The following is a 16,012-nucleotide window of genomic DNA, read 5'->3' on the forward strand; positions in this document are numbered from 1 at the left end:
CATATGGTATTTATCTTTCACTACCTTGGTTATTTCACTTAGCATATGCTCTCCAGATCCATCCATGCTGTCACAAAGCTTAGGGGTTCTTCATTCTTTCTGCTGCATAGTATTCCATCCTATAAATGTACCATTGTTTTTTTATATATTCATTTATTTATAAGAATTTAGGTTGCTTCCAGTATATGGATATTATAAATTGTGCTGCTATGAACACTGGTATGCATAGGTTCCTTTGGATTGGTGTTTCAGGATTCTTAGGGTATAATCCCAGCAATGAAATTCATGGATCAAAAGACAGTTCCATTATTAGTTTCTGAGGAAATCCCATTCTGTTTTCTACAGTGGCTGCACTAGTCTGCATTCCCATCGACAGTGCACTAGGGTTCTCTTTTCTCCATATCCTATCCAACACTTCTTGTTTGTTGATTTCTTTATGATGGCCATTCTCACTGGTGTGAAGTGGTATCTTACTGTGGTTTTAATTTGCATCTCTCTGATGGCCAGTGATGTTGCGCATCTTTTTGTATGTCTCTGAGCCCTCAGTATGTTGTTTTTGGAGAATTGTCTGTTCAATTACTTTGCCTATTTTTTAAAGATTTTATTTATTCATTTTTAGACAGAGGGGAAGGGGGAGAGAAAGGGGGGAAGAAACATCAATGTGTGGTTGCATCTCATGCGCCCCCAACAGGGGACCTTGCCTGTATTTCAGGTATGTGCCCTGGCTGGGAACTGAACTTGTGACCCTTTGGTTCACAGGCCAGTGCTCAATCCACTGAGCCACACCAGCCAGGGCCCTTTGCCCAGTTTGGAATTGGTTGTTTGTGTGCCTGGAGTCGAGTTCGGTGAGTTCTTTATATATTTTGGAGATCAAACTCTATCCAAGATATCATCTGCAAATATGTTTCCCGTATGGTTGCTTCTCCTTTCATTTTAATGCTGTTTCCTTTAGCTGTGTAGAAGCTTTTTAATTTGAGGTCCCATTTGTTTATTCTTTCCTATATGCCCCTTGCTTTAGGGAAAATATTGGTAAAAGTATTGTTGTGTGAAATATCTGAGATTTCCCCCTCCATGTTATTCTCTTGGACTTTTATGGTTTCATAACTTATATTTAAGACTTTTGTCCACTGTAAATTTATTTTTGTGTATGGTGAAAGTTGGTGATCGAGTTTCATTTTTTTGCATGTAGCTGTCCAGATCTCCCAGCACCATTTGTTGAAGATGATAATTTTACATCATTTTATGCTTCTGCCTCCTTGTCTAATATTAATTGACCATAGATATCTGGGTTTATTTCTGGCCTCTCTATTCTATTCCATTTGTGCATGTGTCTGTCCTTAGCCAGTACCAGGCTGTTTTGATTACAGTAGCCTTGTAATACAGTTTGATACCACATATTGTGATCCCTTCTACTTTGTTCTTCTTTCTCAAAATTGCTGAAGCAATTTAGGGTCCTTTATGGTTCCATATAAATATTTAAAATTTTTGTTCTCTGTGAAATATGCCATTTGGTACTTTAATAAGTATTGCATTGAATCTATAAATTTCTTTGGCTAGTATGGACATTTTGATGATATTAATTCTTCTGATCCAAGAACATGGTACATGTTTGCATTTGTTTGTGTCTTCCTTAATTTCTTTCTTCAGTATTGTGTAGTTTTTTGAGTACAGGTCTTTTACCTCCTCGATTAGGTTTATTCCCAGCTACTTTATTTTTGGGATTTTTTAAAATGGGATTTTTTTATTGATTTCTGTTTCCGATATTTTATTGTTTGTGTACAAAAATGCTTTTGATTTCTGCAGTTTGACTTTGAATTCCACATTTTGTCAAATTGTCTTGTTAGGTCTAGTAATTTGTTGATGGAATCTATAAGATTTTCTGTGTATACTATCATATCATCTGCAAACAGTTTTGTTTTTTCCTTTCCAATTTGGATACCTTTTATTTTCTTTGTTGTCTGATTGCTTTGTCTAAGACTTCCAATACTTTGTTGAATAAATGTGGTGAAAGGAGAGATCCTTTCTTGTTCCTAATCTTAGTGGGAAGATTCTGAGCATTTGCCCTTTGAGTATGGTGGTGGCTGCAGGTTTCTTGTATATGGCCTTTTTATATTGAGGAATGCTCCCTGTACTCCCACTTTTCTGAGTGTTTTTATCACAAATGGGTCATCTACCTTATCAAATACTTTTTCTACATCTGTTGATATGATGTGATTTTTGTGTTTCCTTTTGTTTATGTGACATATTACTGCAGCTATTGCACCATTCTTGCATCCTGAGGATGAATCCCACTTAATCATGGTGTATAATCTTTTTAATGTGTTGCTGGGTGCTGTTTGCCAATATTTTGTTGAGGATTTTAGCGTCTATGTTCATCAACAATATTGTTCTGAAGTTTTCTTTCTTTGTTGTGTCTCTATCTAGTTTTGGGAGTAGGATATTGTTGGCCTCATGAAAAGAGCTTGAGTGTTTTCCATATCTTTTAATTTTTTGGAATAGTCTGTGAAGGATAGGGGTTAGCTCTTCCTTAAATGCTTTGTAGAATTCTCCTGTAAAACCATCTGGTTCAGGGCTTTTGTGTGTTCGGAGTTTTTTGATTACTGCTTCAATTTCATCTGCTATTTTTGGTCTGTTCAGGCTTTCTGCTTCTTTTTCATTCTATTTTAGGAGAATATTTTTTCTAGAAATTTGTCCATTCCACCTAGATTTTAAAAATTTTTGCCATATAGTTTTTACAATATTTTTTTACAATCCTTTGTATTTCTGTCTTTTCAGTTGTACTCTTTCTTCTTTCATTTCTTATTTTATTTTGGGGGTTTACTCTTTCTTTTTTTGTTATTGGTGAGTCTGTTTAAAGTCTTGCTTATTTTGTTTTTAAAAAAACCCAGCTCCTGGATTTATTGATCCTTTGAATTGCTCTTTTAGTCTCTACGCCATTTAATTCTGCTCTCATAGTGTTTCTTTTCTTCCTTCTACTCACTCTTGGCTTTGTTGTTGTTTTTTCTCTTCTTGCAGATGTAGGGTTAGGTTGTTTATTTGAAATATTTCTATCTTTTATGTGCCCTAGAGCAAGGAATATAAAGGAAAGAATAAACAAATGGGATCTCATAAAAATAAAAAGCTTCTGCATGGCTAAAGAAAACAGTATTAAATTAAAAAGACAACCAGGCGGATGCTGGGAAGATGGCGACGGAGTAAGATGGAGCGGATACTAGCTCCTGTACTCATGGGTGAAAATCCTGGCAGATCTATGGAAAAACAGCACAATAAACCATCGGTTACCCAGCATTTATGAAATTAAAAGACCAGAGATTGTGACCGACGCTGAAACACCAGACGGCGGCAGAGTCAGCTACCGGAGCTGGGTCTCACGCAGCCCCTGTACTGCCGCCAGAGCAACAGGCCTGGGAGCCGGGGCCTCAGGTACGGAAGCCGGACACTCCAAGCCCCTGTGACGGTCCTGGGAGACAGAGGAGTCAGGAACCAGAGCGGGGACACCCTTGTGCCGATGCCATAGCTACTGGCCTGGGCAACGGAAGGGTCAGTTGCAGGAGCTGGGACACCAAAGGCCCCTGTGACGCCGCCATAGAGACAGGCCTGGACCCTGAGGAGCCAGCTACGGGAGCCGGGAAGCTCTCAAATCCTGTGTCGCTGCCATAGCGACGAGACTGGACCCGGGGAGCCAGGTACGGAAGCCCTGACACTCCAAACCCCTGTGACGCACCTGAGGAGCCAGCTACGGGAGCTGGGAAGCTCTCAAATCCTGTGCCCCTGCCATAGCGACGGGACTGGACGTCGGGGAGTCAGGTACGGAAGCCTGGACACTCCAAACCCCTGAGACAGCCCGGGGTGGCAGAGGATCCCTCTACGGGAACTGGGAGGGTCACAACCCCTGTGCTGCTGCCATAGCAAGGGGATTGGACACTGGGGAATCAGGTACGGGAGTTGGGACTTTCTAAGCCTCTGTGCCACTGCCATAGAGACAGGACTAGACGCCGGGGAGTCAGGTACGGAAACCGGGACACTCCAAGCCCCTGTGAAGGCCCTGGGCGGCAGAGAGAGCCAGATACGGGAGCCAGGACATTCCCAGTCTCTGTGCCACTGCCCTAGTAACGGGCCTGGGTGCTTGAGGAGGCGGCTACTAGAGCCGGGACATTCAGCAGTGGTAGGCGACCAACGCAGAGACCAGTGCGAGGACCAGCGTGAGTGTAGGTGGAGACGAAGAACATCAAGAAACTTCAAGGAGTCTGTACCACTGAACTTCACAAGGAACATACCACAGAAGTTTACACCATAAAACCAGTGTTTCAGAACAGATCAATTTTGGAAGCAGAGACTAAAAAGAAGAGTCTCAAACAATGGGAAGACAAAGAAACAATCCCCAAATGAAAGAAAAAGCAGAAACTTCAGAAAGAATGTTAGATGAAATAGACGCTGATCAACTATCAGACAGTGAATTCAAAGCACTGGTTATTACGAAGTTCAAAGAGCTCAAAGAGCTCACAGTGAGCTACCAGAAACTACAGGGAAATTATAATGATCTCTCTGCAAACTACAGCAACATCAAAAAGGAAATGGAAACCATCAGCAAGAGACAAGAGGAAATGAAGAATACAATTTCCGAATTGAAGTACACAGTAGAAAGTTTCCAAAGTAGGATAGATGAAGCGGAGGATAGGATTAGTGAGTTGGAGGACAGGGTAGAAAGCATCTCACAGAAAGAGCAAGAAAATGAAAAGAGGCTCAGAAAGAATGAAGAGGGATTAAGAGAAATGCAAGACAATATGAAACGTAATAATATACGAATAATAGGAATACCAGAAGGAGAAGAAGAAGAACAAGGGATAGAAAACGTATTTGAACGAGTAATGAGAGAAAATTTTCCTAATTTGATAAGAGAAAAAGTCTCACAAATCCAGGAATCACAGAGAGTCCCAATCAAGAGGAACCCAAGGAGGCCCACCTCAAGACACATCATCATCAAAATGGCAAAATTCCAAGACAAGGAGAGAATCTTAAAGGCAGCAAGGGAGAAAAAAGAAATAACATACAAGGGAGCCCCAATAAGGTTAGCTACCGACTTCTCAATGGAAACACTTCAAGCAAGAAGAGAATGGCAAGAAATATTTCAAGTAATGAGAACCAGAGGCCTACAACCAAGGCTACTTTACCCAGCAAGGCTCTCAATCAAGATAGAAGGCCAAATAAAGAGCTTCCAAGACAAAAGAAGTCTAAAAGAATATGCCTCCACCAAACCAGCTCTACAAGAAATACTAAAAGGACTGCTTTAAGGGAAGGAAGGATAAGAGGGAGACAGAGAGGAACACAGGTACAAAAATGGCAATGAATAAGTACCTATCAATAATAACCTTAAACGTAAATGGATTAAATTCTCCAATCAAAAGACACAGAATAGCTCAATGGATAAGAAAGCATGACCCACACATATGCTGCCTACAAGAGACTCACCTCAGGACAAAAGACCATCACAGACTAAAAGTGAAAGGCTGGAAACAAGTTTTTCCAAGCAAACGGACAAGAAAAAAAGCTGGGGTAGCAATTCTCATATCAGACAAAATAGACTTCAAAAAAAAGGCTGTAAAGAGAGACCCAGAAGGTCATTTCATTATAATCAAGGAAGAATCCACCAAGAAGACATTAACATTGTAAACATATATGCACCAAACATAGGGGCACCCAAATATATCAAGAAAATCTTAGAGGACTTCAAGAAAGATATTGACAGCAACACAATCATAGTAGGGGATTTGAACACCCCACTATCAAAAATGGACAGATCTTCCAAACAAATTATCAAAAAAGATATTGTGGCATTAAACAACACCCTAGATGAAATGGACTTAACTGATATATATAGAGCCCTTCATCCCAAAGAAGCTAAATACACATTCTTTTCAAATGTACATGGAACATTCTCAAAGATAGACCACATGATAGGACACAAAAGGAGCCTCAACAAATTCAAGAAAATTGAAATCATACCAAGCATCTTCTCTGACCACAAGGCACTGAAATTAGAAACCAACCCCAAAGAAAAAAACCCAAAGCACCCAAAAACATGGAGACTGAATGGTATGCTATTAAACAATGAATGGGTCAAGAATGAAATTAGGGAAGAAATCAAAACATTTCTGGAAACAAATGAAAATGATCGCACAACAACCCAAAACTTATGGGACACAGCGAAGGCAGTCCTGAGAGGAAGTTTATAGCAATACAGGCCTACCTAAAGAATATAGAAACATTTCAAACAAACAACCTAACCATACGCCTGCAAGAACTTGAGGAACAACAACAAAGACAGCCTAGAGCAAGCAGAAGGAAGGAAATAACCAAGATTAGAGCAGAATTAAATGACATAGAAACTAAAAGCACAATTTTAAGGATCAATGAATCCAGGAGTTGGTTCTTTGAGAAGATAAACAAAATAGACAAGCCTTTAAGTAGGCTCATCAAGAAAAGAAGAGAGAGGACACAAATAAACACAATCAGAAATGAAAAAGGAGAGATTACAACTGATACCACAGAAATAGAAGAGATTGTAAGAAATTACTATGAAGAACTGTATGCCAAGAAATTTGAAAACCTAGGGGAAATGGACACATTTCTAGAAAAATACAATCTTCCAAAACTCAGTGAAAAAGAAGCAGAAAATCTAAATTCACCAATAACAGCAAAAGAAATTGAAGCAGTGATCAAAAAACTCCCATCACACAAAAGCCCCGGACCAGATGGTTTCACAGGAGAATTCTACAAAGCATTTAAGGAAGAGCTAACCCCTATTCTCCACAGACTATTTCAAAAAATTCAGAAGAATGGAAAACTCCCAAATTCTTTTTATGAAGCCAGCATCATCTTAATTCCAAAACCAGATAGAGACACAACAAAGAAAGAAAACTTCAGGCCAATATCGCTGATGAACATAGATGCTAAAATCCTCAACAAAATATTGGCAAATCGCATCCAACAACATATCAAAAAGATCATACACCATGATCAAGTAGGATTCATCCCAGGAATGCAAGGATGGTTCAATATTCGCAAATCAGTAAATGTAATACATCATATAAACAAAAGCAAAGACAAAAATCACATGATCATATCAATAGATGCAGAAAAAGCTTTCGATAAGGTACAACACCCATTTATGATAAAAACACTCAGCAAAGTGGGAATACAAGGAGCATTTCTCAAAATAATAAAGGCCATATATGAGAGACCTACAGCCAATATCATACTCAACGGGAAAAAACTAAAAGCTTTTCCACTAAGATCAGGAACAAGACAAGGTTGTCCACTTTCACCACTTCTATTTAATATAGTATTGGAAGTTTTAGCCACAGCGATCAGGCAAGAAAAGGAAATAAAAGGCATCCAAATAGGAAAGGAGGAAACAAAACTGTCACTGTTTGCAGATGACATGATAGTGTACATGGAAAATCCTATAGACTCTACCCAAAAACTCCTCAAACTAATTGATGAGTTTGGCAAAACAGCTGGTTATAAAGTCAATATCCAGAAATCAAAGGCATTTTTGTATACCAACAGTGAATCAGCAGAAGCAGAAATAAAGAGAAAAATCCCATTTGATATAGCAAAAGAAAAATAAAATATCTGGGAATAAACCTAACCAAGGAGGTAAAAAACCTGTATGCAGAAAACTACACAGCCCTGAAGAACGAAATCAAGGAAGACACAAACAAATGGAAACATATACCTTGTTCATGGATTGGAAGAATTAACATTATCAAAATGTCCATACTACCCAAAGCAATATACAGATTCAATGCAATACCTATTAAAGTACCAATGGCATATTTCACAGACATAGAACAAACACTTCGAAAATTTATATGGAACCATAAACGAGCTCGAATAGCAGCTGCTCTTTTGAGAAAGAAGAACAAAGTAGGGGGGATCACAATACCTGATATCAAACTGTATTACAAAGCCACTGTAATCAAAACAGCCTGGTACTGGCATAAAAACAGGCACATAGACCAATGGAACAGAACAGAGAGCCCAGAAATCAACCCAACTCTCTACAGTCAATTAATATTCGACAAAGGGGGCAGTAACATAAAATGGAGTAAAGATAGCCTCTTCAACAAATGGTGTTGGGAGAACTGGACAGCTACATGCAAAAAAATGAAACTTGAGCACAGACTTACACCATACACCAAAATAAATTCAAGGTGGATAAAAGACTTAAATGTAAGTCATAACACCATTAAAGTCCTAGAGGAGAACATTGGCAAGAAAATCTCAGATATTTCACGCAGCAACTTCTTTACTGATATGTCCCCTAGAGCAAGGAATGTAAAGGAAAGAATAAACAAATGGGATCTCATCAAAATAAAAAGCTTCTGCATGGCTAAAGAAAACAGTATTAAATTAGCAAGACAACCAACTGTTGGGAAAACATATTTGCCAATGATACCTCAGACAAAGGTTTAATCTCTAAAATATACAAAGAACTTACAAGACTCCACTCTAAGAAGACACCCAACCCAATTAGAAAATGGGAAAAGGACTTGAACAAACACTTCTCCAAGGAGGACATACAGAACATTCAGAGACACATGAAGAGATGCTCAATATCATTAGCTATCAGAGAGATGCAAATTAAAACCACAATGAGATACCACTTTACACCAGTCAGGATGGCTATCATAAACAAAGCAACAAACAACAAATGTTGGAGGGGTTGTGGGGAAACGGGGTCCTTAGTTCACTGTTGGTGGGAGTGCAGACTGGTACAACCATTATGGAAAACAGTATGGATTTTTCTCAGAAAAATAAAAATCGACCTGCCTTTTGACCCAGCAATTCCACTGCTAGGATTATATCCTAAGAATCCTAAAACATCAATATCAAAGAACCTATGCACCACAATGTTCATAGCAGCACAATTTACAATAGCCAAGAGTTGGAAGCAACCTAGGTGCCCATCAGTAAATGAATGGATCCAAAAATTGTGGTACATATACACAATGGAATTCTATGCTGCAGAGAGAAAGAAGGAGCTACTACCCTTTGCAACAACATGGATGGAACTGGAAAGCATTATGCTGAGTGAAATAGGCCAGGTGCTGAAAGACAAATACCATATGATCTCACCTTTAACAGGAAGCTAAACAACAAAACAAACAAGTAAGCAGAAAAAAAAAAACCCAAAAAACAAAGACACTGAAATAGAGAACAAGGGGATAGTGACCAGAGGGGAGAAGGAAGGGAAGTTAAGGGGAAAAAGGGGGAGGGATTTGGAGGAACAAATAGGAAGGACACAGGGACGAGAACTAAGGGGGGGAGGAAATGGGAGGGGGGTGGGGAGCAAGGGGCAGGGGAGGCTGGGATGGGAAAAATAGACAAAAAACTGTACTTGAAAAATAACTAAATAAAATTAAAAAAAAAATTAACCTAAAAAAAAAAAAAAAGACAACCAACTGTATGGGAAAACATATTTGCCAATGATACCTCAGACAAAGTTTTAATCTCCAAAATATACAAAGAACTTACACGACTCCCCTCTAGGAAGACATCGAACCCAATTAAAAAATGGGCAAAGGACTTGAACAGACACTTCTCCAAAGAGGACATACAGAATATCCAGAGACACATGAAGAGATGCTCAATATCGTTAGCTATCAGAGAGATGCAAATTAAAACCACAATGAGATACCACTTTACACCAGTCAGGATGGCTATAATAGACAAAGCCACAAACAACAAATGTTGGAGAGGGTGTGGGGAAAAGGGGACCTTAGTTCACTGTTGGTGGGATTGCAGACTGGTACAACCATTATGAAAAACAGTATGGAATTTTCTCAGAAAAATAAAAATCGACCTGCCTTTTGACCCAGCAATTCCACTGCTAGGATTATATCCCAAGAATCCTAAAACATCAATTTCAAAGAACCTATGCACCACAATGTTCATAGCAGCACAATTTACAATAGCCAAGAGTTGGAAGCAACCTAGGTGCCCATCAGTAAATGAATGGATCAAAAAATTGTGGTACATATACACCATGGAATTCTATGCAGCAGAGAGAAAGAAGGAGCTACTACCTTTTGCAACAACATGGATGGAACTGGAAAGCATTATGCTGAGTGAAATAGGCCAGGCATTGAAGGACAAATACCATATGATCTCACCTTTGACAGGAAGCTAAAGAAGAAAACAAACAAGCAAACAGAATAAAAACAAAGACGCTGAAATAGAGAACAAGTGGGGAGCGACCAGAGGGGAGAGGGAAGGGAAGTTAAGGGGAAAAAGGGGGAGGGATTTTGAGGAACAAGTATGAAAGACACAGAGATGAGGACTGGGGGGGGGTGGGAGGGAGGGGGGAGACCGGGCGGGGGGGTGGGGTGGGATGGGAGAAATAGATTAAAAAAAAATGTACTTGAAAAGTAACTAAATAAAATTTTTTAAAAAAAAGAAATATTTCTATCTTCTTTTAGGTAGGCCTGTGTCACTATGAAATTTCTTCTCAGGACTGCCTTTGTTGTGTCCCATAAATTTTGGACTATTGTGTGCTCATTTTCATGTTTCCAAAAACGTTTTGATTTCTTCCTTGATCTCATTATTAACCCTCTCACTGTTAAATAGAATGCTATTCGATTGCCATAAGTTGAGTATTTTTGAGTTTTTTCCTTGAGTTTAGCTTCTATTTTTATGCCTAGTTTTCTAAAAAAAACACTTGATATGATTTCAATTTTCTTCAATTTGTTAATGCTTGTTTTGTGTACTTTTATGTGGTATATCTTTGAAAATGTTCCATTTTCATTTAAAAAAAATATGTGTTTTTTGGTGGGGATCAAAGAATATGTGTGTGTGTGTGTGTGTGTGTGTGTATAAAGTTCATTCTATCTATGGCATTCTTTAATGCCACAATATCCTTGTATATGTTTTTTAGAAGATCAATCCATTGTTGACAATGGAGTTTTTAAATGCCCTAGTATAATTATTTTGCTTTCTATATTTTTTTGAAGTCCTTCAAGATTTTCTGTATATTTAGGTGCTCTTATGTTGGGTGCATACATGTTTGTAATGTTTATGCCTTCTCGTTGGATTCTTCACTTGAATATTATGTAGTGTCTTTCAGTGTCTTTTTTTATGCCTTTAGTCTTAAAGTCTATTCTGTCTTACATAAGTATTGTCACCCTGGCTTTTTTTTCCTGTCCATTTGCCTGGGATATTTGGTAGTAGACATAAATTCTGACATCAACCATGAAAGTGAAGGAAAAACAGAGTTCAAACAAGGAAGCTTTCAAGCAAGAGGCAGAGAGGTCTGATTAGATTTGTTGATTTGTGATGGTGAAGGTAAAAAGAGAAGACAATTTATTGATGCATTTTAAAGAATAAATGGCAGATAAAGAAGTGGTCAGAAAAAGCAAATGTAGAAAATTATTATAAAAATTTTAGAAATAACGGATATCAGAAAGGGCTGACTGGATGTATGGGTAAAAAATTGTTTTATACATTTGCTTGTTTGTTTGATTATACAATGAAAGGCATTTTATTATTTAAACTTACATCTGTAATGCTCCAAGTGACCTGAGACAGGGCAGATACTTGTCTTGGTACCTGACCAGTCTTACCAGCTTTTCCAGTGTGATTTAAAACTATTTTTATGAGTATGCCACAACATGAAACATGTTATAAAGTAGGGACTCTTGAATATAAAAATGTCCAGGACAGATAGAGATAAATGGTCAAATAGACAGATGATATATATATATATAATAGTGAATAGATAGGTGATAATTGAATTTTAATTATGAAAGAAAAAGGATAAGAACTAGAGAGGAAAATGCGAGAAGGAAGCACATATGAAATTATCCCCATTGCCAAGAGAAAGAACATTTTCCCCATTTGTTAAGAAAAAATAGTACGGAAGAGCTGGAAGATGTAGGTTGGTTTGTAGATTGTTCATGAAATATGAGGGTCACCTTTTGGAATGATTTATATTCTGCATGAAAAGTATAAAGCAAGAGTATAATGTGAAAGTGAAGGGGGCAATGGAAAGCATGGAAAAGACATGAAGTAGTGACTGAAAGAGAAAGAACTACATTACTTGGTGGGTTGGTTTTATGCCCTATGGGGTCCCATTCTTTGCTGGACTATTCTGATCAAAGAAAAAGCAACACCCCTGGAAGTAGTCACTTATATTGCTTATATTTGGTTCACTTACAGTGTAAACTCCTGGAGGCCAGGATATTTGTCTTCCCCAGGGCATCATCAGTGACACTGTATGCAAAGAAAGCAATTAATAGACATTTGTTCAACGAATGAATAAAAAACAAGGAACAATAATCCTGGACCTCACAAATGGATTTTATGAGATCAAGAGATTGTTCAATGAAGGGCAACATCACCTTTTGAGAGAAAAGTTATCTTTTGTCCAATTATGCATCCCTTTCATCTTTTTCTGTATTCCTTCCTCTAGTTCAAATAAAATAAAACACCGGAGTTATCATTCCCAGCCAAATCCTTTTTAAAAATATTGTTGCCTAATGTAAAAGTTGACTTTTAGCTGAAATGCCTATAACTGATTTAATTGCACAAATATTAGAGTGGATTAATATTTTAATCACAAATCCTCCATGTAAGAATAATCTGTCTAGCATAATATTTTCATCTTGCATGGCCTTTTCACACAGATTGCCAAAGTCAATGCTTTCCCATGAATCTTCTCCCATCAGACCAAAGCTAGAGCTTTAGTTTGATTGACTCCACTTTCATTTCTGTTTTAGAGCAACCTATTGCTCTGTTTGCATATTTACAGTTGCCCTAGCAGATATAAGAAGGATTCCAAGTATACCATGACCATAGATAATGGAAAGCTCACTCTAATCAATTCTGTGTTGTGTTCCTGGAACTGTCACTAGCCATCCTGGCTCACAGCTCACAGTCAGTGCTTAGTCTGTGCACAATGAGTGTTTGTGGCCCTAGTCAATTTAACTGTACTAAGCACACTCAGCATTATTATCCTGCTGTTTTCAAGAGAGCAAATATTTATCTTGCTGAGCTCTCCAGCTCTTCCAAAGATGACTACTCTGTATGAGTAAAGGGATTTGGTATCCTGGAGCTTCCTGTTTAAAACAGTTGGGTAGATGACATGCACTGTTTTGATCGTCTTCAATGACTCTACAGTCACATCAAGCAGTCTTGATTCCTTAGACTGAAAGGAAAGGGGTATGGCTGGTTGTATTAACCACATGGATAGGGTCATTGCCTGCTTCTCAGGAGACCAAACTGGAGGTTCCCTTGCTAGTCTCAATTAGAAACTGCTGTCTGAGGACCTGGTTCAGATTTTGGGGAAAATGGTCTTCCATCTTCCCAGTTATAATTTGTGTTTGTGAAATAGAACCACAACCTCTGAAGAGATTTATCTTCTTCTGCCTGCAAGGTACATGGAACATCATCAGCTGCTCTTGAGGTCTTGAGGATAATTTCAGGAAAAGTAGAGGAGATGCAGTATCAAAAAACATCAAGGAAAATGCTTGATTAGGGGCAAACCTGCCTCTTAAATCTTGGGAAATCACAGAGGCCTGGCTAAAAACTGCCTGGAGGGTACTGCACAAACACAGAAAAATGAAAATCATAACCCCCTCTGCAAATACAACACATTAGATCTGATTACATCTAATCATAACAAGTGCACACATTGTCCCTTCTGTCAAATTAATAAAAACACTGAAATATTATCTTCAAATATTATATTATCTAAAAAAAGACTTTTCCTGCTCACCAAAAATCTGTTATATTACAGAAAAAGAATTCCAAATAACATAAATTTACCCCTTCTTCTCATTTAATTTCACAATTCTTACTGTTTTTAATGATTTTTGCTGACTAATGGAATCAAAATAATGTAGGAAAAGTCCAAACGACTTTAAAAAATTTCATTCAATTCAGCATCCATATACCACATAATGTGGAGAGAATAAATGTTGAAATTTGGGTCAAAATCTCAAAGATTAACATACCCTGTCTACCATCAGGGTGTTAGACTTCCTAACAACATAGGAGACAAGAGCTTCTCACCATCTTTCAAAAAGTACAATAAAACAAACCTGGAAACACTTGAGTCATTAACACGAAAGGTTGAGCATTAAAATTATTGTGCATTTGTACCTAGATTCATGAAGAAAACTGGATTCTACTTGATATTCTTATTGGGAAAGAAAGGAAAATAATTAATATAACTCAAAGAAACTATGAAAAGAATGTTGATTACACGGTTCACATATACTATCCCTTATTTGCACGTAATATGTATTTTTATTGTTATATACTTTTTTCTATTTATTTAATTATTGTTCAAGTACAGTTTTATATCTTTTACTCCTATCCCAGCTCACCCCCCAGTGCTCCCCACCTCCCTCCCATTTCCACCCCCCTTAGTTTTTGTCCATGTGTCCTTTATACTTGTTCCTATAGAACCTTCTTCCCCTTTCCCCCTGATATCCCATCCTCTCTCCCCTCTGGTCCCTATCAGCTTGTTCTCTATTTCAGTGTCTTTGATTATCTTACGCTTGCTTGTCTGTTTTGTTGATTACCTTCCTGTTAAAGGTGAGATCATGTGGCATTTGTCTTTCACTGCCTGGCTCATTTCACTCAACATAATGCTTTCCATTTCCATCCATGCTGTTGTAAAGGGTAGGAGCTCCTTCTTTCTTTCTGCTGCATAAAATTTCATTGTGTATATGTACCATAATTTTTTGATCCATTCATTTATTGATGGGCCCCTAGGTTGCTTCCAACTCTTGGCTATTGTAAATTGTGCTGCTATGAACATTGGGGTGCATAAGTTCTTTTGGATGGGTTTTTCAGGGTTCTTAGGATATACTCCTAGCAGTGGAATGGCTGGGTGGAAAGGCATAATCATTTTTAGTTTTCTGAGAAAATTCCTCACTGTTTTTCATAGTGCTTGCACCAGTCTGCAATCCCACCAAAAGTGAACTAGAATCCCTTTTTCCCCACAACATCTCCAACACTTGTTGTTTGTTGCATTGTTTATGATGGCCATTCTGAGCCATGTGAAGTGGTATCTCATTGTGGTTTTAATCTGCATCTCTCTGATAGCTAGTGATAGTGAGCATCTTTTCATGTGTCTCTGGATCTTCTGTATGTCCTCCTTAGAGAAGTGTCTGTTCAAGTCCTTTTCCCGCTTTTTAATTGAGTTTCTTGTCTTCTTAGAGTGGAGTCATGTAAGTTCTTTGTATATTTTGGAGATTAAACTTTTGTTTGAGGTATCATTGGCAAATATGTTTTCCCATACAGTTGGTTGTCTTTTTATTTCAATATTGTTTTTCTTAGCCATGCAGAAGCTTTTTATTTTGATGAGATTCCATTTGTTTATTCTTTCTTTTATGTCCCTTGCTCTAGGGGATATATCAGTAAAAATGTTGCTACATGAAATATCTGAGATTTTCCTGCCAATGCTCTCCTCTAGGACTTCAATGGTTTCAAGGCTTATATTTAAGTCTTTTATCCACCTTGAATTTATTTTGGTATATGGTGTAAGTTAGTGCTTAAGTTTCATTTTTTTGCATGTAGCTGTCCAGTTCTCCCAATGCCATTTGTTAAAGAGGCTATCTTTAGTCCATTTTGTGTTACTGCCCCTTTTGTCAAATATTAATTACACATAGATACTTGGCTTTATTTCTGGGCTCTCTGTTCTCTTCCATTAGTCTTTGTGCCTTTTTTTTTTATGCCAGTACCAGGCTGTTTTGATTATAGTGGCCTTGTAATACAGTTTGGTATCAGGTATTGTGATCCCTCCTACTTTGTTCTTCTTTCTCAAAAGAGCAGCTGCTATTCGGGCTCGTTTATGGTTCCATATAAATTTTTGAAGTGTTTGTTCTATGTCTATGAAATATGTCATTGGTACTCTAGTAGGTATTGCATTGAATCTGTAAGTTGCTTTGCATAGTATGGACATTTTCATGATGTTAATTCTTCCAATCCATGAACACGGTAT

The sequence above is a fragment of the Artibeus jamaicensis genome, unplaced genomic scaffold, assembly GCF_021234435.1.
Source record: "Artibeus jamaicensis isolate MK-2021 breed Jamaican fruit bat unplaced genomic scaffold, CSHL_Jam_final contig_386, whole genome shotgun sequence".
NCBI classification, from domain to species: Eukaryota; Metazoa; Chordata; class Mammalia; order Chiroptera; family Phyllostomidae; genus Artibeus; species Artibeus jamaicensis.